Source organism: Malaclemys terrapin, chromosome 2 (genome assembly GCF_027887155.1).
Source record: "Malaclemys terrapin pileata isolate rMalTer1 chromosome 2, rMalTer1.hap1, whole genome shotgun sequence".
Taxonomy (NCBI): domain Eukaryota; kingdom Metazoa; phylum Chordata; order Testudines; family Emydidae; genus Malaclemys; species Malaclemys terrapin.
Genome location: NC_071506.1, coordinates 281,030,074 through 281,054,319, shown reverse-complemented (window position 1 = coordinate 281,054,319; position 24,246 = coordinate 281,030,074). Strand labels below are relative to the sequence as shown.

The window sequence follows — 24,246 nt, the reverse complement described above, 5'->3', positions numbered from 1 at the left end:
CTCCTCCTTATGACACCCTTTTAGATACCTGAAAACTGCTATCATGTCCCCTCTCAGTCTTCTCTTTTCCAAACTAAACAAACCCAATTCTTTCAGCCTTCCTTTTAAATAGAAAGCAAGACCTGTTCTCAAGTCCAGCCAGAATCATAGAATCATAGAATCATAGAATAATAGAATATCAGAGTTGGAAGGGACCTCAAGAGGTCATCTAGTCCAACCCCCTGCTCAAAGCAGGACCAATTCCCAGCTAAATCATCCCAGCCAGGGCTTTGTCAAGCCGGGCCTTAAAAACCTCCAAGGAAGGAGACTCCACCACCTCCCTAGGTAACGCATTCCAGTGTTTCACCACCCTCCTAGTGAAATAGTTTTTCCTGATATCCAACCTGGACCTCCCCCACTGCAACTTGAGACCATTGCTCCTTGTTCTGTCATCTGCCACCACTGAGAACAGCCGAGCTCCATCCTCTTTGGAACCCCCCTTCAGGTAGTTGAAGGCTGCTATCAAATCCCCCCTCATTCTTCTCTTCTGGAGACTAAACAATCCCAGTTCCCTCAGCCTCTCCTCATAAGTCATGTGCTCCAGACCCCTAATCATTTTTGTTGCCCTCCGCTGGACTCTTTCCAATTTTTCCACATCCTTCTTGTAGTGTGGGGACCAAAACTGGACACAGTATTCCAGATGAGGCCTCACCAATGTCGAATAAAGGGGAACGATCACGTTCCTCGATCTGCTGGCAATGCCCCTACTTATACAGCCCAAAATGCCGTTAGCCTTCTTGGCAACAAGAGCACACTGTTGACTCATATCCAGCTTCTCGTCCACTGTGACCCCTAGGTCCTTTTTAGCAGAACTGCTACCTAGCCATTCGGTCCCTAGTCTGTAGCAGTGCATGGGATTCTTCCGTCCTAAGTGCAGGACTCTGCACTTGTCCTTGTTGAACCTCATCAGGTTTTTTTCTGCCCAATCCTCTAATTTGTCTAGGTCCCTCTGTATCCGATCCCTACCCTCTAGTGTATCTACCACGCCTCCTAGTTTAGTGTCATCTGCAAACTTGCTGAGAGTGCAGTCCACACCATCCTCCAGATCATTAATAAAGATATTAAACAAAACCGGCCCCAGGACCGACCCTTGGGGCACTCCACTTGAAACCGGCTGCCAACTAGACATGGAGCCATTGATCACTACCCGTTGAGCCCGACGATCTAGCCAGCTTTCTATCCACCTTACAGTCCATTCATCCAGCCCATACTTCTTTAACTTGGTGGCAAGAATACTGTGGGAGACAGTATCAAAAGCTTTGCTAAAGTCAAGAAATAACACATCCACTGCTTTCCCCTCATCCACAGAGCCAGTTATCTCATCATAGAAGGCAATTAGGTTAGTCAGGCACGACTTCCCCTTCGTGAATCCATGCTGACTGTTCCTGATCACTTTCCTCTCCTCTAAATGTTTCATAATTGATTCCTTGAGGACCTGCTCCATGATTTTTCCAGGGACTGAGGTGAGGCTGACTGGCCTGTAGTTCCCCGGATCCTCCTTCTTCCCTTTTTTAAAGATGGGCACTACATTAGCCTTTTTCCAGTCATCTGGGACCTCCCCCGATCGCCATGAGTTTTCAAAAATAATGGCTAATGGCTCTGCAATCTCACCCGCCAACTCCTTTAGCACCCTCGGATGCAGCGCATCCGGCCCCATGGACTTGTGCACGTCCAGTTTTTCTAAATAGTCCCGAACCACTTCTTTCTCCACAGAGGGTTGGCCACCTTCTCCCCATGCTGTACTGCCCAGTGCAGCAATCTGGGAGCTGACCTTGTGCGTGAAGACAGAGGCAAAAAAATCATTGAGTACATTAGCTTTTTCCACATCCTCGGTCACTAGGTTGCCTCCCTCATTCAGTAAGGGGCCCACACTTTCCTTGATTTTCTTCTTGTTGCTAACATACCTGAAGAAACCCTTCTTGTTACTCTTAACATCTCTTGCTAACTGCAACTCCAAGTGTGATTTGGCCTTCCTGATTTCACTCCTGCACGCCTGAGCAATATTTTTATACTCCTCCCTGGTCATTTGTCCAATCTTCCACTCCTTATAAGCCTCTTTTTTGCGTTTAAGATCAGCAAGGATTTCACTGTTTAGCCAAGCTGGTCGCCTGCCATATTTACTATTCTTTCTACACATCGGGATGGTTTGTTCCTGCAACCTCAATAAGGATTCTTTAAAATACAGCCAGCTCTCCTGGACCCCTTTGCCCTTCATGTTATTCTCCCAGGGGATCCTGCCCATCTGTTCCCTGAGGGAGTCAAAGTCTGCTTTTCTGAAGTCCAGGGTCCATATTCTGCTGCTCTCCTTTCTTCCTTGTGTCAGGATCCTGAACTCGACCATCTCATGGTCACTGCCTCCCAGGTTCCCATCCACTTTTGCTTCCCCTACTAGTTCCTTCCTTCATAGGTCATATTCTCTAGACCTTTAATCATTCTTGTTGCTCTTCTCTGGACCCTCTCCAATTTCTCCACATCTTTCTTGAAATGTGGTGCCCAGAACTGGACACAATACTCCAGTTGAGGCCTAACCAGCGCAGAGTAGAGTAGAAGAATGACTTCTCGTGTCTTGCTCACAACACACCTGTTAATACATCCCAGAATCACGTTTGCTTTTTTTGCAGCTTTTTTTTGGAGATGTAGCCTGCCCAGGGAGCCCAGCCTGTCCAGGAGAATGAGCTTAGGAGACACCTGTGTGACATTACAGCATCGTTTCCAAATCAACATTTTCCCATTTTTGGCCAAAATATGTTGGATTTTTGTGTTATTCGATGAAAAATCAATTTTTTGTTCATGGAAAGCAGACACTAAAAACGTTTGTTTAGTTGAAAAACAAATTTTCCATCAAAAATGTCTTGATGCACTGGAGTGAGTTGCAATGGGTTTAAGCCACGCAACCTCAGCTCTGCCCCCAGTGGGATGGCAATAAGACCCAAAGGCGGCAGCATTAAGGTGGCATGGCTGTGTCGTGAGATAGGCATTAAACTCTTATGTTGGGTGGAGCCTGGGCACTTCTGAGTGCATGCAACCTTAAGTCCACATTGTCTGTGAAGTTGTGTGTGCAGCATGTAGCGGTTCTGAGTAACAGATGCCTTCTGTTTTAAAAGCACTGTGATTCCATAGATCATGACCCACTGCACGTGAGTGCACAGCTGTCTCTCGACAAGGGCTTTTTTTCCTGCAAGGTGCTAAGTGCTCCCAGCTGCTGTGAGCATAGCAGGAGGGGTCAACACCTGGTAAGAGTAGGTTTTGTGTGTGCCTGTGATACGGGAACACAATGCAGTACACCGAAGCCCCTCTTTCCAAAGTAGCATCCTCTTCTGGGACCCCCTTGTCCCAGTGCAGGAGTGGCATCTTGCAGGAACTGTTTTTTCCCCAACATGCCTTTCTGGGTATGGCTCTTTAACTCTGTCAGAGTCAAGCAGCTACAGCTCTCATGTTTTCCTGGCCTCTTCGTGTTGCAGTTCCCTCTCTTCCAAATGTTGTGTTTTCCTGTTCTTAAAACCAGCTCCATTACCTTGCAAGCTGTAGCAGATTAATACTGCAGACACTAGAGGGGGACAAAGTCACACTTGGCCAGTATGTTACACTAATTCTGGACTCTATGGTATGTTGCACAATCTGATTTCCCACCCTGGTTTTCTTTACATGTGCAAAGCAGGAGAGGAGCCAATCTATCCCTTGTTGCATCCTATGAAAGTCCCTCCCATTAGCTAAATATGAGTCAACAGTGTAACACTGTGGCAAAAAAAGCAGACATCATCCTGTGATGTATTAGCAGGAGTGTTGTAAGCAAGACACAAGAAGTAATTCTTCCGCTCTACTCCGCGCTGATTAGGCCTCAACTGGAGTATGGTGTCCAGTTCTGGTGCCACATTTCAGGAAAGATGTGGACAAATTGGAGAAAGTCCAGTGAAGAGCAACCAAAATGATTAAAGGTCTAGAAAACATGACCTATGAGGGAAGATTGAAAAAATTGGGTTTGTTTAGTCTGGAGAAGAGAAGACTGAGAGGAGACATAACAGTTTTCAAGCACATAAAAGGCTATTACAAGGAGGAGGGAGAAAAATGTTCTCCTTAACCTCTGGATATAGGACAAGAAGCAATGGGCTTAAATTGCAGCCAGAGCAATTTAGGTTGGACATTAGGAAAATTTTCCTAACTGTCAGGGTGGTTAAGCACCAGAATAAATTGCCTAAGGACATTATGGAATTTCCATCACTGGAGATTTTTAAGAGCCGGTTAGACAAACACCTGTCAGGTACGGTCTAGATAATACTTAGTCCTGCCATGAGTGCAGGGGACCAGACTAGATGACCTCTCGAGGTCCCTTCCAGTCCTACTATTCTATGATTAGCAATAGATCCCCATGACTCTAGTTTTGACCTTGCTGTATTCATTATGCATCCCATGTATTTTGATATATTTAAAGTAACTTGGCTTGATGTGAACTGGAAGATACCGCTGAACCAGAACGTTGCAGTTATCCTTGTGATTTGGAACTGGGTGTTTTAATGTTGCAACTGAAGGCATAGTGTGGAATCCCATAGTGTGAAAAGCCTATAATAATGTTGGTGCTAACCTAATGAGAATGTCATTTATTTTTAGGAATTAAAAACCAGGTTTAAATATCGGGGACCCAGTTCTGTGTGGAGTAAGCAGAGGCCAGCCTCCTGGTTGTCACTGGTCCAAATTCAGCAGTGCTGTAAATTATATCTTGGGTGTAAGTTGATCAGAAGGTGGGTGCAAATGTGGCCAATGGCCATGTAGTGTAACATGCTCTGATTTGGCATTTGGTGGGTATGCAAAACCAGTGTGACTTACACAGAAAGGGGTTTGACAGTGGGGCTGGACAAAGAAAAGCAACAATTTCATGGGTATAAAATGAAGTAGGCTACCCCTTTACTTTAAGTTACACATGCTTCATGTCTCCAGGAGTCCCCTGCAGCTCCCCCCTCACAGCAGTTGTGGCTCCCAGGGACTACACGCTGCAGGAAGTTATACTGTAGATTCGATAGGGGGTTCTGATCTCTCCTTGCTGGGTTGGTACTTTGTGTTTTCTCCCAGGCCCATACACATGGGAGGAGCGCCCTGTAAAAATCCGCCAGGTCTCTACATTATCTTTCATCGAATCTCTCCTTGAAACTCACCCCTCCCATGATGCCTACAAAATACCTAACAGTTTTTAAGCAGCTGATTCGACTTGCTTATCACACCGATTAAAACCGTTTCACTGTTGCCTTGCACTCCCCCAATCCACTGCTGCATTTTCTGTTATTGGCTTTCCCTCCTCAGAGAGAGGTGGGCCCACCCTGTCCTTGGTCTTCCTCTTGCTTCTAATGCATTTGTAAAATGTTGTCTCATTACCTTTCTGTTCCTAGCTAGCTTAATCTTGTTTTGTGCCTTGGCCCTTCTCATTTTGCCCCTACTTTCATGGCTTTATCCTCACAACACTCCTGTGGAGCAGGGAAACATTGTACAAATGAGGCACAAAAGGACTTGGCCAACATTCTGTAGTAAAGCTGGACATAGAACCTATATCTCCGGAGTTCCAGTCGTATGCCTTAAGTACAAGATCACCCTTTCCCCACTGTTAGCAGCGTCATGGGAGAGGCCAAGGATAGACTGAGCCACGGAGACTATTATCCTCTCATTTCTAGAGTTGGACCCTCTAGGTCATGGCACATATGTGGTGCTTTGGAGGGGGGTGGGAATCTAGTGAAATCCACTGGTCAGGATGTGTTATGGGTCCCTCTCTGCGTGGGATTTGCAGAGGAGAGGGGTCTGTGATAGCCACATAGCAGGGCTCTTTAGCTTCAAGCTGTAAAGACTCATCCTTCTTGCTCTGGGTGTCCCTGGTGTGAGCCAAGGTGGCGGTCATCACACTTGCATTGACTCACTCTTTGCTGTTACATGTCTCTGGCTGATTCGAGGACTTAATTTACTTACTCCTAGCACCTTTCAGCAGCGTTAAATTCCCTGGGGAGAAAGGCACAACTATCAGTAAGTAAATATATGGAATTCAACTGACAATTAAAAGTATGAAAGAAAAAGTCTTTCCTGTGTTGATTCTTGGATATTTGAAGCTGCCTTTAAAACAAACAAACAAACAAACAAACAAAAACCATGTAGGCTGATCGTGTGCTTAACGTCAGGACGGGAGTTGAGGGTCTGGACTTTTATTTGTGTCTTTTCCGTAGACTCCTTGACTAACACTGGGCTAGTCACTTGAATTCACTGGGAGTTGGTCTGGACTCTAAACTCCACTGAGCTCCGGTTTCCTCATTCTCAAAATGGGGATAATATTACTTCCCTACCTCAGTGGGTTCTTGTAACCCAACCTATTAACATCTGGAAATCACTTTGAGATGTATGCTGGAAAATGCTATCATTTTAGATATGATATGGTTATTTTATTCAACCACTAGGTATATTATTCAGCCTGTCTGTGGTGTGTAGAGTTGAAGAAAGGGTGTGACTCCTGGTAAACGAGAGAGACAAAGCTGGAGCTTAAGCTGAGTGGAAGCCTAATTGCTTGGGTCTGTAATTGTAGCTGTTCTCTTTAATAAGTGCCTCCTGTTTAAAAACATCTTTGATTCCATATATCATAGAATCATAGGACTGGAAGGGACCTTGAGAGGGACTCATGGTGGGACTAAGTATTATCTAGACCAGGGGTAGGCAACCTACGAAACAGGTGCCGAAGCCGGCATGCGAGCTGATTTTCAGTGGCACTCACACTGCCCGGGTCCTGGCCACCAGTCTGGGGGGCTCTGCATTTTAATTTAATTTTAAATGAAGCTTCTTAAACATTTTAAAAACCTTATTTACTTTACATACAACAATAGTTTAGTTATATATTATAGACTTCTAGAAAGAGACCTTCTAAAAACGTTAAAATGTATTACTGGCACGCGAAACCTTAAATCAGAGTGAATAAATGAAGACTTGGCACATCACTTCTGAAAGGTTGCCGACCCCTGATCTAGACCATTCCTGACAGGTGTTTGTCTAACCTATCATGACAGCACAGGGTGAAACAGCCTTTGCTAGTGTTTTCATGTTGGTGGCTTCTCAAAATTTAAAATAAAGTCAGAGTTGGTTAAAAAAAGATAAGTATATTTCAGGAAAACATTGAAAGAAATGAAAGTTTTTCATTTCATTCCTCATTTTCCATGAACTATTTTTTTTTCAATGGAAAAAAAACTCAAAATAATTTAAAAAAAAATTAGTTCAGTGTGTGTGGGGGTGGGGGTGGGGAGGGGAGGGATTGCCTCTGACTAACATTTTTTCTACTAGAGTAAAAAAAGTCTTCCATTTGAAAAGTGAATTTTGCACACACAAAAACCTTTGTTTTGCTTGAAAAGGCAATTTTCCATCCAGAAAAAAGTTGCAATAGAAAATTTTTGACCTAAATGTAAAGTATATTCACCCAAAAAAGTTACATGATTGACATGATACTCTCACATGCTTTTTTCCCCAGATAAAATGATTGATTAAATCACCTCCAGTTCACTTGATTTACAGATGAAAAGAGACAGCTGAATAATGAATATCATTCGTTCTCGTCCTGCGTGAAGTTCTTCTGCATTATTCAGCCAATAAAAAAGGAGGACTTTGACAAAATTGCTGTCTTGTATAATCCAGTGTTCTCTGATGCAGCACCAGCATATGAACTGCTTATTTTCTTTTTACATATATGTAGAGTTTAAACAATATTTTCACTAGAAAAAAAAGTATTTTGTCATTCCAACTACAGCAAGAGACAATGGAATATGTCTCTCTACTGCCTCCTAGTGCTGAGGTGGATAAAAGCTGTAGGATAAAGATGGCTAACTGGTGAAGAGTCTATCTTTACTCATGAAGTAAATATGGGGCAAATGGTTCCCAGTGGAAAAGATAGTGGTTAAAATGATCAAAAGCACCTAAGTCCCATTTTCAAATGTGCCTAAGTCACTTCGTATAACAGCTCAATATTAATCGTAGATATGATTCCTCTACTAAAGTCTGGAGATCTCTCTCACTCTAAGAACAATTACTCGATGTGGATGTTTTATTTAACATTCTCTCTCTAGTACTGGGTCAGACCAAAGGTCCATCCAGCCCAGTATACTGTCTGCCAACAGTGGCCAATCCCAGGTGCCCCAGAAGGAGCGAACCTAACAGGTAATGATCAAGTGATCTCTCTCCTGCCATCCATCTCCACCCTCTGACAAACAGAGGCTAAGGACACCATTCCTTACCCATCCTGGCTAACAGCCATTAATGGACTTAACCTCCATGAATTTATCCAGTTCTCTTTTAAACACTGTTATAGTCCTAGCCTTCACAACCTCTTCAGGCAAAGAGCTCCACACTGTCTGCTGTGTGAAGAAGAACTTCCTTTTATCTGTTTTAAACCTGCTGCCCATTAATTTCATTTGGTGGTCCCTAGTTCTTATATTATGGGAACAAGTAAATAACTTTTTCTTATTCACTTTCTCCACACCACTCATGATTGTATATACCTCTATCATATCCCCCCCCTTAGTCTCCGCTTTTCCAAGCTGAAAAGTCCTAGCCTCTTTAATCTCTCCTCATATGGGACCCGCTCCAAACCCCTAATCATTTTAGTTGCCCTTCTCTGAACCTTTTCTAATGCCAGTATATTTTTGTTGAGATGAGGAGACCACATCTGTATGCAGTATTCAAGATGTGGGCGTACCATGGATTTATATCAGGGCAAAAAGATATTCGCCATCTGTTTCCACTTGTGCTATGCTATCTTTTCTGGGCTCTGATTTAGCACTTGCTAAATATAGTCCAATCTGCAACTTACCTCAGTATGCAGCTCAGAGACCTTTGGGTCCCTTGCATGGGTGCTGGGAGTGCTGCTGTCCCCCCTGGCTGGAAGTGGTTTCCATCATATGCAGGGTTTACAGTTTGGTTCAATGACTCTCAGCCCCCCCACTCTACAAATTGCTCCAGGACCCTTTGTCCCTTGCTGTCCTCCCTCCAGGAATTTCACTGCTGGATATGGGTAATTTAGTGACTCTTGTGAAGCTCAGGATTCACTGGGCCTAAGCCAGTATACTTTTACTGTGGGAATTGCAGGTATTCTACACTTAGGGCAGGTCTTCATGACCCGCCAGATCGGCAGGTAGAGATCGATCTATCGGGGATCAATTTATCGCGTCTCGTCTAGACACAGATACATCGATCCCCGAACACACTCCCCATCGACTCCGGAACTCCAGCTCACGAGAGGCGGAAGTGGAGTCGACGGGGGAGCGGCAGCGGTCGATTTGCCGCCGTCCTCATGGCCAGGTAAGTTGACCAAAGATATACCGCTGATTCGCGTAGCTGAAGCTGCGTATCTTAGGTCGACCCCCCCCCTCCCAAGTGTAGACCAGGGCTTAGGGTTTAGCTCTGTCTCTAGGGGCGACTGCAACTCTAAGAATTCGGCTCAGTACAGTCAGGGCTCTGACAAGGAGAACACCGTAAGTAGCAAGTGGCGCTAATACTTAGCAGACTCCCGCTTGCCTCTTTCACACCCCGGCTGTGGAACATTGCAACTGCCTGGCTTGCTGGTTCTTTATTTTAAGCAGATACAATCATGCACGGGCTCTGGCAAGCCATCCACTCATGGATGCAGGTATGATTTAGGAGGTGGCAGCCCCTCGAAAATCAGGCAGAGCGCTCTTTTTATGAGGTGATAATCGGGTGAGCCGCTCTGCGGTATAGTTGGACTAGGAGCAGTGTGGTGTGCGCCCAGGGTAACAACTTCCTGGCAGCACCACATTAAAGTGTGAAATGAGAAGGGTGATTACCTTGGTTTAGTGTTTATGGACTGAGAGTCTCGACTGCGCCGGTGTATATTTGGAATAACCCAGCTGATGTCAATGGAGGAACACTGGGTAAAGCAGATAGTGGAGGGTCAGGCATTGCAATCAAGGTGTGACTCAGCTCAGGTCTACACTATAGACCTGTGGTAGTAGAACTGTGTTGCTCAGGGGTGTGAAAAAGCCACACTCCTAAGTGACGTCGTTCTACTGACCTTAACTCCCCCATGTAGACAGCGCTATCAATGGGACAGCTTCTGTGAACATAGCTACTGCCTCTCAGGGAGGTGGATTAACTATGAATCATAGAATCTCAGGGTTGGAAGGGGCCCCAGGCAAAAAAAAAGAGCGCCGCCCCACCGTAACACACACCCCCCAGAGCCGCGCCGCCGATCCCCCCCCCAGCGCCGCCCAGCACCGCGCCTGGCTGGGCCGGGCCGCCCAACCCCCCCCCCCAGTGCTGCGCTGGCAAAACCCCCGCCCCCCCCCAGCACCGCGCTGGGCCGCCAAACCGCCCCCCCCCCCCCAGCACCAGGCCGGGCCGCCCAAATCCCCGCCCCCCTGAGCGCCTCTCCGGGCCGCCCAAACCCCCGCTCCCCCTGGAGTGCCGCGCCTCACTGGGACGGCCAAACCCCCAGAGCGCTGCGCCGGGCCGCCCAAACCCTACCCCCCCGGAGCGCCGGGATGGGCCGGCCAAACCCCCGGAGCACCGCGCCACGCCAGGCTGGCCAAACCCCCGCTCCCTCCCAGCGCCACCAAAGCCACCGCCCCCCACCCCAGCGCCGCCAAAACACCCCCTTGCTGCCCAGCCAAAAAAAACCAAAAAAAAACCCTCGAGCGCCCCCCTGCCACCCCAACATTGGCCGCCCCTTCTGAGGTGCCACCCCAAGCACGTGCTTGGTTGGCTTGTGCCTAGAGCCGGCCCTGTGTTTGAGAACTACTGGCCTAGATTGTCAAAAAGGAAATAAATGAAAGTTAGATTCCTAAATGCTTCTAAGGATCTGGGCCTAATCCTCTTTTGCCTGATAAAAAATTGCCTTTAAAAAGATAATAGGAGCAAATTTGGAGTCCATTCTTGTTCCCATTGAAGTCAATAGGACTTTTGCTCTTGGGTTTACTGGGAGCAAAATTTGGGTCTGTCCCCCCACACTCCCAAATCACATCACTGAGCACAGCACATGGTCTGTTTCCAGACAGCAAAAAAAGCCAATCCAACATACAGGACCCATTTCAGAAAAGTCCCTAGACCAGAACCATCCCAGGCATATAACTCCATTAATCTCAAACTCTATGTTCCATATATTGGCCTAATAAAGAATGACACGCGATTTGGAGAAACTACTTGGGGAGGGCCCATTTTAGGGCCCATTTGATTATAAACGCCCATTAATATTTGTACTAGTTTTTCTTCTATTGATATTTCTTCTTTGTTTTTTTTCCCCCTGTGACCCTCAGTGTGTGACAGGAAAAGTAATAGATTCTGGAGCATAAATGCAGAAGGTGTTAAGAGTTCCATGCACATGACAGCAGAGAGGAAGCTATTTGTGGTGCACAATATGTTTTATTGATCCTACACCACCCAGAAACTCTGCTCCATCTTCTTGAGCACTATCTACTGGCAACTTCTCTATTGGCTACTTGTTTCCATAAATATAGACGTCTCCTTGTAATAGAAGCCAGCCAGAAGAAAGAGGGCCTGATGCAAAACCCAAGTGAAAAGAATTCCACTGGCTTTTCTGAGCTTTGATTCAAATGCATAGTGGTTCTGAAATGTGCTTTGTACTGTAGCAATTTTGAGTGTTAATCTGCCCTACATGGTCAGGTAAGGATCCTTCCTGTGTGTGTTGCCTTTGGCATCAGGCTCTTGACTGCCTTCCCGTTGCTTTGTGAGTACGCCAGGGAAGACATCTTTTGCTCAAATTCCCAGTAGGTGCGGAATCATTTGAATTCTGCTGCAGTGTACTAAGGTCCCTGGTCTGAGCATAGACCAGGGGTAGGCAATCTATGGCATGCGTGCCGAAGGCGGCACGCAAGCTGATTTTCAGTGGCACTCACGCTGCCTGGGTCCTGGCCACTGGTCCGGGGGGCTCTGCATTTAAATTTAATTTTAAATGAAGCTTCTTAAACATTTTAAAAACCTTATTTATTTTACATACAACAATAGTTCAGTTATATATTATAGACTTATAAAAAAGAGACCTTCTAAAACATTAAAATGTATTATGGGCACGCGAAACCTTAAATTAGAGTGAATAAATGAAGACTCGGCACACCACTTCTGAAAGGTTGCCGACCCCTGACATAGACTGTCAGGTATGCCAGACTTTGGAAAATGTGCCGTCCGTTCCCTGATCATAGTTCTTGCCTGAGTCCTCCTGATAATCCACCACCCAGAAACTGGAGAAGTCATCTACTGTGACCATGTAGTTCCTGTCATCAGAAGTGAACAGATCTGTTCTGACCTTTTCCCAGGGTAGGGCTGAGATATCATGAGGTTGTAGAGTCTCCTGATCACTATGGTCTTTGCACACCTTGCACCGGTTCCTGTATTCTCTCAATTGGACATTCATTCCTGGCCAGTAGATACACATCCTGGCTCATCTCAGCCTTACCTCTATCCCCAGGTTTCAGGCATGTGTCCGGCTTATGATGTCATCTCTTAAATCTGCTAGGATTACTGCTCCATCCCCTTTAAACACAGTCCCGTCTGGTGCACACAACTCATCCCTCTCCTGGTCGTAAGGGGGTCCTCCTACCGCATATTTTTCTTGCACTTTGGCCACCCCTGGAGTAGGAATCATTTTATTTCCCACAGCACCCTCTCCTGTTTGATACAGAAGCAAAGGTACTATAGCATGTCCCACAGGGCCAGCTGTGTTGTACTCCAGAAGATGTGACCTGCTCAGTGTATCTGCCACCGGTGGTAACTATCCTGGACAGTACCTTATCCTCATCTGCTAGCACTGGAATCTCAGTAACATGCACTGTAGTCACTCGGGTGCATTCAGAAGTGGCTTCGTGAGGCTTTCTAAAGGCTTGTGATCAGACTGCATGTCGATGATATGCCCAAGGGGAACGGATGGAATTGTTCCATTCCAAAAAGCACATCCCCTTTCTGTGTCTGTCAGAGCTTTATCAGTCAACACTACGAGTGACTGGCTTTGCATCACAGCTGGTCCTATGCCCCACATCTTCGCTCTAGATGTTCTGCGGGGTTGTCGTGCTTTAGGACTGGTGCCTCATTTTCTTCCCTCTTTTAAATGCCTGTCCTTGGGTCTCTGACCATTCTCATGCTGCATCATGGTGTGTTAACTCTCTCAAGGGGTCACAGGCTTCTGATAGGTGTACTCGGAATCTGGGAAGATATTTGGCCATGCTATAAAGCCACTGGAATCCCTACACATCTTGTGGTTTGGGTATTTCCTTCATGATTCTCAGTTTCTCAGATCTGGCCAGAGTCCTTCAAAAGTCAATAGATACCGAGTGTAGGGGACCTCAATTCTCCTCAACTTCAGCTTGTCTGCACTGAGCTTAATATGCTGCTTCTGGCACCTGTTTAGTAGTAGTCACAGCTTGGTATCCTAGTCCTGGATTGCCTCTTCCTTATCTCCTTCTCCTGCAACAAGAATGTCATAAGCTACAGTCTTGATGCCCGGCAGTCCCGGGCCTGCTTTATGTGGGAACACCTCTAGAGCTGGGTGGACGCTCATAGGCATTCATACCCAGCAGTGTCTACCAAGAGGTGCAGCGAAGGTTGGCAGGTGGCTGGATGGCTCATCTAGTTCAATATGCCAGAACCCATTCTTGCCATTGCAAACAGTGAACACGTTTGCCCCAGAGAAATCGGGTAGTATGTCCTCAGTCTTCAGTAATGGGTAACGACTTCTTTTCAGTGCTCTGTTCAATGGTTTTCGATCAGTGCAGATCTTCAGTTCACCCGAAGGCTTTCTCACCACTACTAATCTATGGATGCACTCCGTGCTAGTTTCAACAGGTGTAATGATGTCTCTCCTTTGAAGGCCTGTTAGTTCCTTCGTTGGTAGTGGCATGACTCCAGGGCTAATGGAACTCTGTGTTTTGGTATCTTGTGGGCTGCACATGTGGGGGTCTGATTTTAACTTGCCCGCTAGATGTCTATCTCCTTGAAATAGGTCCTTCTATTCTGTTAGAATGCTGGACAGGTCTCCCAGTGACTGTTCTCCGTCCTCTCTCATGCTGAGAATATTGTGGTGTTTCACTGCGATCAGATCCAAGGCTTGCATAGCCCTGCTGTCCAGCAGCGGCCGATACTTCTGTGTGTCAATTACTGTAAACTCCAGGCGATAACGTCTCTTGTTCCATGCGTTTTTTATCAACAGCCTGCATGTGCCCACTGGCCTCAGAAAGGTTGTATTGTATATCACCATCTCTTGATCACATTTACTCAGTCTAATATTACTGCTTCTCAGTGTTACTGGGACTACATTGCAACTTACACTACAATCCAGCGGGAATCAAATTGGTCATTGATCTAACAGCATCGTTGCAAATCTGGCAGCTGAATGGCTGGCAACCATCTTCCGCATTGTGTGGGCATTGAGAGTCTTTCGATCCGCTAAAGTCACACTCCAGATACTTCCCTCTTCATTGGAAGTTCTATGTCCTCAACCATCGCATGCACGGTTGCTTTTTCCTCCTTGAGGGGAGCTGCAGCATTGGAACATAAAACGATTCTGTTTTCCTGCACTGCCCAGAGGCTGAGCATTTTTCTTTCTGTCTTTCGTGTTGCTTTCCATCGTATGTACATTGGCCCATGAGGCATCCATTCTCAATCGGCCTGTTTCTGTCTTGTTCCTGGGTTGCTTTAGCTTGAGCTGATGCACTTGCCATTGTTTTGATCTTTTCCCTGGGCAGTTCAGCTACCCTTGCTATTTGGAGGCGTTTCTCTGGGGCTAGAGCTGTTTCTTTCCAGAATCTCTCCCATAAGCTGAAATCATGTGTCCCACAAACAATCCTGTCTTTAATTAGAAAAACTGTGATGTCTCAGAAATGACATGAGGGTGCCAGAGTTCTCAGCTCTGTCAGATATCCATTTCCTCCGCTGTTTCTCCGTTTGGGGTAAAAAGCAGTCTCTCTCTACGGTCTCATTTTGTCTGGGGTCAGATTACTCAAACACTTTGATCAGCACTTCCAGTGTTTTGGGCACCTGGCAACAGTGTTTCACTCACTACTCATCCTTCTTACCCCAATGAGACAGTAAAGAAAACCTTTACCTTCATATGCTCATCTTTATCCCCATAGTCAGCGCTATATACAGACTCCGTTCTTGCTTCCACGCTTGGGCAAGGTGTTTTGACTGGAAATCCAGGTTTCCCAAGAGTCTGAGTGCCTCCATGCTACCCGTTTGCTGCTTTGTTTTCCTATTAATCACAGTCTTTTCCTTGCTGTGGGGCTCACTGGGCTGACCTCTGCTACCTTGTTTCCATGTACAGGGTACTGGGTAATAACATGCGGGGACTCCATGTTTCCAAAATGTCTCATTAGTAAGAGGACTTTTTACGGAGATGCTGCAACTACAGCCAGTATTCCTGTGCCCACAGGCTGACTTCTGATGTCTTCTGCAACCTGTGCTCCTGTCTCCAGGTTCCATGCAGGTGGCTACAGTAGCTACCATCCCCCGCCCCAGTGGAGTTGCTCTCTGTATACCATGTCTTTCTACAAAATCTCCCACAATGCCTCTGGAACTAACTCACCCTCACCTTTATAGCGATGCATCCAGTCCACTTTCAAACAGTCACACTATTTTGCTGTCCTGGCATGACCTACAGTAAAGGAGGAGCAGGGTGCTGCTGATTATCAAAGTCTGTAAATTCTTTCAGAGAAGGTTAAATCCAGTGGCTGCTGTAAGGGAAGCCCTAAAATTCATGCAAGACCAACGGTGGATCATCCATCTTGTTGGCAAAGTGAAGCAAACCCTTCAGATCACTGTCACTTTGTAGGTAAGAAAGGCCATTAAATCCCACGGTAGGTGCTCCATGTGCTATTGCACCCTTGATGCGGCCGCAGCAGCTGCAGACCAATTCCCCTGCCCTGTAGCAGCATGGAAGAGGACTGCCCCACACGTCTCCAGGGGATGGTCCTGCTCGTGAAGGCAGGGGGCTGGACTCGATGACCTTTCCAGGTCCCTTCCAGTTCTAGGAGATAGGGTAGGATAAGATTCTCAGTGCACAGACTGGTTACTTTCTAAATTGTTTTGTTATTTACACACTGCATGTTTAACCTGTGGAACTCACTGCCACAAGATATTGCCAAGACTAAGGCTACATCTACACTACAGGGGGGAGTCGATTTAAGATACGCAAATTCAGCTACGTGAATAGCGTAGCTGAATTCGACGTATCGCAGCCGACTTACCCCGCTGTGAGGACGGTGGCAAAATCGACCTCTGTGGCTTCCTGTCGACGGCGCTTACTCCCACCTCCGCTGGTGGAGTAAGAGTGTTGATTCGGGGATCGATTGTCGTGTCCCGACGGGACGCGATAAATTGATCCCCGAGAGGTCGATTTCTACCCGCCGATTCAGGCCGGTAGAGTAGACCTAGCCCAAGAGTGTAGTTGAACTTTTTAAAGGATTAACTATTTATGTGGATGATAGGAGCATCCACAGTTACTTTATATAGTCTAAAATGTATAAGAGAGAGACACCATCATGCTTGAGAGTGTAAACCAACGTCTAACTGACTGGGGTTGGGAAGAAACTCTCTCTATGGACATTTTACTGTATAATTAATCTCCCAGGCAGTTTCTTGCTCTTTTTTCTAAAGAATCTCATACTGGCAGCTCTAGGAGACAGAATACTGGACCGGATGGACCTTTGTTCTGATCTGGCATGCCTGTTCCTATGTCCCTATCTTACTTGCGCTGTGCCCTGGAGCTAGACTTTGGTTCTTAAGCCAGAGCTGGATCCAAATCCAAATGCACCAAAGTGCTGCTTGAAGCCAAAGATTTTGACCCCGGTCCATGTTTCTTATTATTACTAAAGCAAAGGTGAACATGTTTCCTTGTGGCACCCCCATAACATTGATAGTAGAGATGGTTGTGAATAATGTAAGGAATTTCCCCATGTCATAGTGATCTCTATTGGATCCCACTTCTCTATTCCCCATAGCCCCACTTGTTGAATCATTTTATGTTTCTTGACCCTTAGCTGTCATTCCACTTAACTGCAAGCAGGAAAGGATAAAGAGGGTCACCATGGGATTTTGGCAGAGCTCAGGAAAAAACAAAAAACTCTCCTAGTTTTAAGAGTCCTTTGCATGAGTCAGAATTTCAGCTTCAAGCACATAATTGCTTCATTGCTCAATTGTGGCTTGGGGTCCCATTTGCAGGGGGAAAAATGTGCTTTTTCACTAGTCAGCTCTCTTCTGGCCTGTGGCAACCGTGCCAGCTTCACAGGGATCCATCTGCAAAGCAGAACATTCATTCTGCGGTGTCTGTTTGCTATTAACACCCTGCTCTGATTATATTTGACGCTGGATGCAGTAAAGCGGCGCTTGTTTTGCTTTGGTGGCAGGAAAGCAGAATGTAAAACGTGTTTGCAAAAAACCACGAGAGAGAAAGAGAGAGAGAGAGCAAGTGATCAGAACTCTTTGCCAACGAAGAGGTTTTTTCAGCAGCTCTTCTGATACTAGAAGGAGCGCTCTTAGCAACAAATGGCATTCTGTCTCATTGCGCTAGGCACTGCCATGTGCCCATACAGACAAACCTTGCCCCAAAGACCTTACAATCTAAACAGATACTGTGGAATTATGAACTCCGTTTTACAGACAGGGAACTGAAGACTAAGTTCTACGTTTGTACAGTGCCTAGCACAATGGGATCCTGGTCTGTGGCTAGGGCATCTAGGTGCTAAGGTAACACAAACAATAAATGAAATTATTTGCCCAGCATCACGCAAGAAAGCTGTGGCAGAGCCAGCAGCTGAATGCAGATCTCCGGAGTCCCAGTCTTGTGCCTAACCCACAAGACCATTTGTCCTCTTCCAGAGGCTGTTGTGAAGGCCAAGACTATAACAGCGTTCAAAAAAAGAACTAGCTAAATTCCTGGAGGATAGGTCCATCAATGGCTATTAGCCAGGATGGGCAGGGATGGTGTCCCTAGCCTCTGTTTGCCAGAAGCTGGGAATGGGCGACAACGAATGGATCATTTGATGATTACCTGTTCTGTTCATTCTCTATGGGGAACCTGGCATTGGCCACTGTCGGAAGACAGGATACTGGGCTAGATGGACCTTTGGTCTGACCCAGTATGGCTGTTCTTATGTTCTCGTCCAACTAATTATGACAATAGGCTTAACTCCAGAGTTGCACCACTGTGTATTTAGAAATCTGAGCCAGTCACATATTTATATGAGCGAAAAAGCTTTCTGATGTAAGCAGAGTCAGGATGAGCTCTACCTTGACATCTGGTGGTGAATTGTGGCGAGTTGCACAAAAGAACTTCAGGGGCTGATCTTGTTTGCATAGGCACACCCACCCCGCCTAGCATGAGCCCACAGCAGCTCAAATGGTCACTTTGGCTGCTGTGGGATCCCCAGTTTCTCTGTTATTGGGGCAGGAAGAATAAAGTGTTGTTACCCTGATTATGTGAATCAAGGCCAGTGGAACTGTTTTATGACAGAGGGACTCACCATCAACTAAGTAGCACTCCCTAGGCAAGGGACATGGGTTCCAAAACCCAGTGACTTGAGAGAGGCTGGTGCAGGTATTTGTACCTGGTGGTGTGGGTCTGAAACACCAATTGCACCGCTTCCTCTCTCCACTGTTGAATATCAGACCTAATTTTGATTCTATTAGGAGTCTAGTTACAGGCTGCTGAGTTGAATTCACTTTGGGCCAATGGTGTACCAGAACTGGGGTTCCCCTACTACAAGTTGAAATCACTAAAGAGCTAAAATTACTAAGAGCTGAAATCACTGAGTGCTGTGTTAACTATTGGGGGCAGGGGCTGAAGATCTATTGCTAAGTGGCTGGCAGAGTGGAGCAGTTTGCGGGATGGTTGGAGTGGCTCATGGGACAGCTGGTGGAGTGGAGTGAAGCGGAGCTGAGCAGTTTGCGGGACGGCTGGAACAGCTCACGGGACCTCTGGTAGAGTGGAGCGGCTTGCGGTGAAGGCTGCAGCAGAACCCCATGGAGAGGCGGAGCAGTTGGCCTTGGACCACGTAAGGTGCCCCTTAACACCCTGCGGCCTCCCCCATTTCCACCCAGGCTGGGGGGGGTAAAACTCTGCAGATAAATTTTTGAACTCTGGGGCTCCACTGACCAGGGACAGAGACTTTTGGGGTGTTGGACTTTTGGGACTTTGGGTGATTTTTGGGTTGCTGGACTCAAGAACCAAAGGGAAAGAACACGGCCCAATTTGCTGGGGTGGATCTTTGCTCGTGGTTTGGTCTATGAACCCTAGTTGTCATGTTTTCCCAATTTAATGCCGATGTCATTTACCTCATGTTGTTAAACATTTTCTGCTACACCGAGACTCTGTGCTTGCGAGAGGGGAAGTATTGCCTCTTTGAGGCACCCAGGGGTGTGTGTAAGATTTTCCCAGGTCACTGGGTAGGGGCTCGAGCTGGTTTTGCGTTACGTTGTTGAGAAGGAATCCCCTATGTACTGAACCCGGCCCTTGCTGCTATCAACTCGGCCTGGCAGAAGGGTTACACTAGTAATTCCTGTGACTCAAGGCTGCATTCTAGGGATAAATATTTTGTCCTGCAATGAAAGAGTTAACATGGCTTTAGTTATTCTGCCTGTCTTAATAGGGGCCTTATTATTCTGCAACATACTATATTAATTAGAGTGATCAATTTAAGGAAGAATAGATGGCAGCCCTCCCCCTCTATATAAACAGCTCCATTTCCAGATGGGTCAGGATGCCGAGTTCACTCTCCTAAATGGCCGGACTTGCCAAATTTGCGGTCCCTGGGGCTTTCTAGCCCCGAAGGTCCTGGTTTTCAAATAGGGATGGACACACTGATCTAGATGATAGAGAAGTCCCCACAGGCTGTCACGCCCAGCATGAACAGAGTGTTTCCTGAGGTGTAAAAGTGACTTGGTAACTTTCCCACCAATTCATTCCCATCTCTAGGAGCTCCTGGCTCCAGCCTACACTAACAGGGGCATCACCCCTGTGCAGAAGGGTCAATGCTGGGGCTGTGGGCTACGTAAGTCCTCCCAATATATATATTTCTAAAACATAGTGATAATTACCAACAGCCTTGGTCTTTTCAAGCTAATAAGCACCAGCAACTTCCACTGAATTCAGTGGGAATTGCAGGAGCATACTGGATCAGGACCCACATTTATATGGACCCAAACCTGAAGTCCTTACTTAGGGGCTGATTCTGTCACCCATACTCATGCTGAGTAGCATTTACTCCCTTACTTTTTGACTTTTCTTCAGTGGGACTACTCGCAGAGTAAGGTGCTACTCAGCGTGAGTAAGGGTGGTAGAACGTAGCCCTCGGTTTTTGCTCAGTCCTAACTCATAGAAACTCCTCTTGACGTTTGTTGAGCGGGGACTGATTGTTAAAGACCAGGCCGTGGGTGGCCTTGCCTAGTGATCAGGGCAGAAAGCTGGCCTAGTGTGACCAGGAGTGACCAGGTCTAGTGGCCAGAACCCAAATCAGGAGCCGAGTTACCAAGTCCAGGGAGTGAGCTGAGGTCAAGAGCCAGGAAGAAGGAACCTAGGATCAGAGCCAGGGTCAGGAACCGAATACCAAGTCCAGGCAGCGAGATGGAGCCGAAAGGCTGGAGCCAGGAATCCGAACAGGGGTATCAGCCAAAGCAGAGGCCGGAACCAGGAGCAGGGAACAAGAATGGGGAGCAAGGAGTAAGAGACCAGGCATGGGAACCAGGAACAAGGAGCCAGAGGCAGGAGGGAGCTGAGAGCAGAAGCAGGAAACAGGAAGCAAGACCAGAAATGCAGCTGTAGTGTGCACTGGGGGGTGGGGACATGGGCCAAGGGCTGCTCTTGGGTAGCCCGGCCCCCTGCCCAGAAGGGCGGATGGAGGGTCCAGGGCTACCCACAGCAGCCCGGGCTTCCTGGGTGGTTCTTAACATGGCCCGGCTCCAGCTTCCGGCCTGGCCAAGGGGGAAGAGGAGGAACAGGGGCAGAGCCTTGGGGGAAGAGGAGGAACAGGGGTGGAGCCTTGGGGGAAGAGGAGGGGCAGGGCCACAGAGGGGCCGGGACTCCTGCATGTGTCCCACTTTTGCCTTTTGAAAAGGGGGGTCACCTTACCAAGGACCCAGGCCTGCTGCCGAGTTTAAGACTGTGCCTGCTGGAGTCTTCAGCTGTGCAGGAAGCCAGGTTCGCTGGCTGAATCAGCGAGGAGCAACGGGCTGGGTGCAGCTGTGGGGCATTGACGCTGGCTTTTGCTGTGGGCTTGTCCAGCATTTAGCAGCACGGGGCTATCGTGGGTCCTGATTTCAGAACTTCAGCTCCCAGTGCCTTTTTTCCCCCCAGAAGAATTCTTAAAACCTTCACAGAGGCATCCCTTCCTCCCCCCCAACGAAATGCTGTCACCGCTGGGGTGCTGCTGTACCCTATTGTATTTAGGAGAGGCAATGAAGTAGGTTGAAATTTTGAGTAGGGAAAGTTATCGGGGTGGTGTAAACAACTCAGCGTGGGCCATTAACAGGGTTTGAACCCAGAATCTTCAGCACCAGAACTATAAGCCCGCACCACGTGAGCGACAGTAGTAACTATGGGTATTTCTACACTGCCATAAAAGACCCACCGTGCTTCGTCTCAGAGCCCAGATCAAAGGGGCTAAAATAGTAGTGTAGACATCATAAGAACGGCCATACTGGGTCAAACCAAAGGTCCATCTAGCCCAGTGTCGTGTCTACCGACAGTGGCCAATGCCAGGTGCCCCAGAGGGAGCGAACCTAACAGGTAATGATCAAGTGATCTCTCTCCTGCCATCCATCTCCACCCTCTGACAAACAGAGGCTAGGGACACCATTCCTTACCCATCCTGGCTAATAGCCATTAATGGACTTAACCTCCATGAATTTATCCAGTTCTCTTTTAAACGCTGTTATAGTCCTAGCCTTCACAACCTCCTCAGGCAAGGAGTTCCACAAGTTGACTGTGTGCTGTGCGCTGGCTAGGGCTGGAACCTGGGCTCTGAAACCCGGCAAAGAAGGGAGGCCTCAGAGCCTGGGCTCCAGCCAAAGCTGGAATATCTATACTGCTATCCTTAGCCCGGCAGCCCGAGCCCCACAAACCTGAATCCGCTTACCTGAGCTCTGAGACTCGGTGCTGTGGGTTTTCCTGTCCAGTGTAGACATACCCTGGTGTAGCAAGGAGTTGTAAACTCCTACCCTCTTCTGTAGACTATCCAGCCACTAGCGAGTGTGAAAAGTGTGAAAAGGCGCATTGCGTTAACATGGAGAACAGAGGTGCACCCAAAAATATAAGCTTACACTTGAACCAAAGCTCGTACTGTAGGATGTTGTGGAGTTCTGTGGCTCCCTGCGACATGTGTGGGAGGGTGTTTGACTCCTTTCCTTATCTCTCTGGCCTCACACTTTCCTTTATCGCTCGCACCTGTTTGTTTTTCCTAGGTGTGCTTGGCTAGCTCTCAGGGGCCCGGTTTGTTATTGTTCCCACTTGACTGGACAGGCGTGGATGGAAAGTACAAGCACTTTGCTGAATTCTGAGGCAAAGAGGAAGCAGTGGAGGGAGCTTATCTAGATTTCGCAAATGCTTTTCGGCGATGCTCATTACACACAAGTGACCTGATAGAGCCCCCGTCCTGCTCTGGTGGGCGATTTCCCATTCAGTTCCACGGAGACAGGTTCAGACCCGACCCCCAGGATCAGACACTGCCCTGACAGAACAGAACCTAGCCTGGATTTAAACATTTTGCTCAAGACCAAAATGCAGGAGAGGTGACAATTCAGGGTGGTTGGTGGAAGCAGCGGGGACAGGATCAGGGTTATTCGAAGAGCAGGGCTTCACTGGAAAAATGGCACTGATTTAAAAATCAATGTAGTTACCTCTGCTGTACACCCCTGCTGTAGACACACTTAAATTGGATGAAATGGCTTTCGCTTATTTACAGATGTAAGCTAAACCAATTTACGAAGGGCTGAACCAGTTAAGATTAATCTACATTAGAGGTTCACTTCAATATAACTCGATTGTTTTGAAATTGATTGAGTTAAATCAGCACAACTTTTCTAATGTAGACAAAACGTCCACTGAGGTGGTGATGTGCCTTGAACCCAAATGACTCAAAGGAGGACAGAACATCCAAAGTGGCCATAGGGAGCTCATGAGAATGTTTTTCTTTTTTCTTTTTTCTTTTTTTTTTTTCTTTTGCATCTTCCTCTCTGCAGATAGCTGGAAATAAGGTTTGAGAAGCTCGACTGGAGTGACTTTCAAATGGTGAGATTGCAAAAGGCAGTGGGTCAGATTGGATGTGCCAAGTGTTCTGTGTTTGGCTTGAATCTTATACAATGAGGGCAAAAAGAAAACTAGCGGTCGGGTCTGCCATCCCTACGTGGAATACATATGTCAAAATACAGATGGCAGTCCTCATTTTTCAGAGTACGAGTCAGGGTAGACTACAGAAAAACAAATCCAGGCTATTGGAAGTGCATACAGAAAGCGAACACTACTAGAAGGGAATGATCATCTGGTTTTTAAGGGTCAGATGATAAGGTGACAAGTTATGCTGTTTCCTGAGAGCTGCGCTCTGATTACCTCTCCTCCGTACAATTCAAAGCGACTTCCACTTCGCTGCATCTCATGTGGGGCTTTCGTGACCGATGATGAAAAAAACAAGAGTATCTATGTGCCGGCGTTAACTTCCTTTCACACACACTGGCTGGGGTTAAGTGCAGAGTCCTGGGTCTGCAATTATTTGTTCTGCTCTCTTTCATGGATTAACCTTTCCACTCGACGTGCGAGTGCTTCCTCCTTGATCTCAAATCGCCTTCCGTCTCCATGTCGCTGGCTGTCAGAAAGCCAACCCCTATGCACAGTGGGTGCTGGCCCAGATGGAGCTGCAGCCAGCATGTGCTTAAGTAAACAGAGCTTTCCGTCAGGTGTTCTTCAGGGGAACTAGCGGAAGTGGCGACTAAGAAAGATACTTGCTTGGAAATGAATGCTGCCTTGCTTGTGCAAACTGCTATCAAGCATCTGGGGGGCATGCTCATCGTTATTGTCAAGTGTTATGTGCCTTTAATAATGTAGCCAATCCTGAGATCTGGATGGAGGCAAACTCCAATTGGAAGTTTGCCTGAGTGAGGCAGAACTTCAGAACTGAGCCCGAGAATAATTCTTAACCCCTTACAACCACTCAGATGCCTCGGTTACTGGTATGCTACAAGAACCAGAACAGCTCT

General features: G+C 47.1%; 1 long non-coding RNA gene across 1 annotated transcript in view; it reads right to left on the bottom strand.

Moving 5' to 3' along the window:
- The window catches only part of LOC128830874 (uncharacterized), a 29,447-nt gene extending 7,110 nt beyond the window's left edge, over nucleotides 1-22,337 (bottom strand). The window contains exon 1 of the long non-coding RNA XR_008443706.1: nucleotides 22,134-22,337. This is a non-coding gene — a long non-coding RNA (uncharacterized LOC128830874). The remainder of the gene's footprint in view (nucleotides 1-22,133) is intronic.
- Between the last annotated feature and the right edge of the window lie 1,909 nt (nucleotides 22,338-24,246).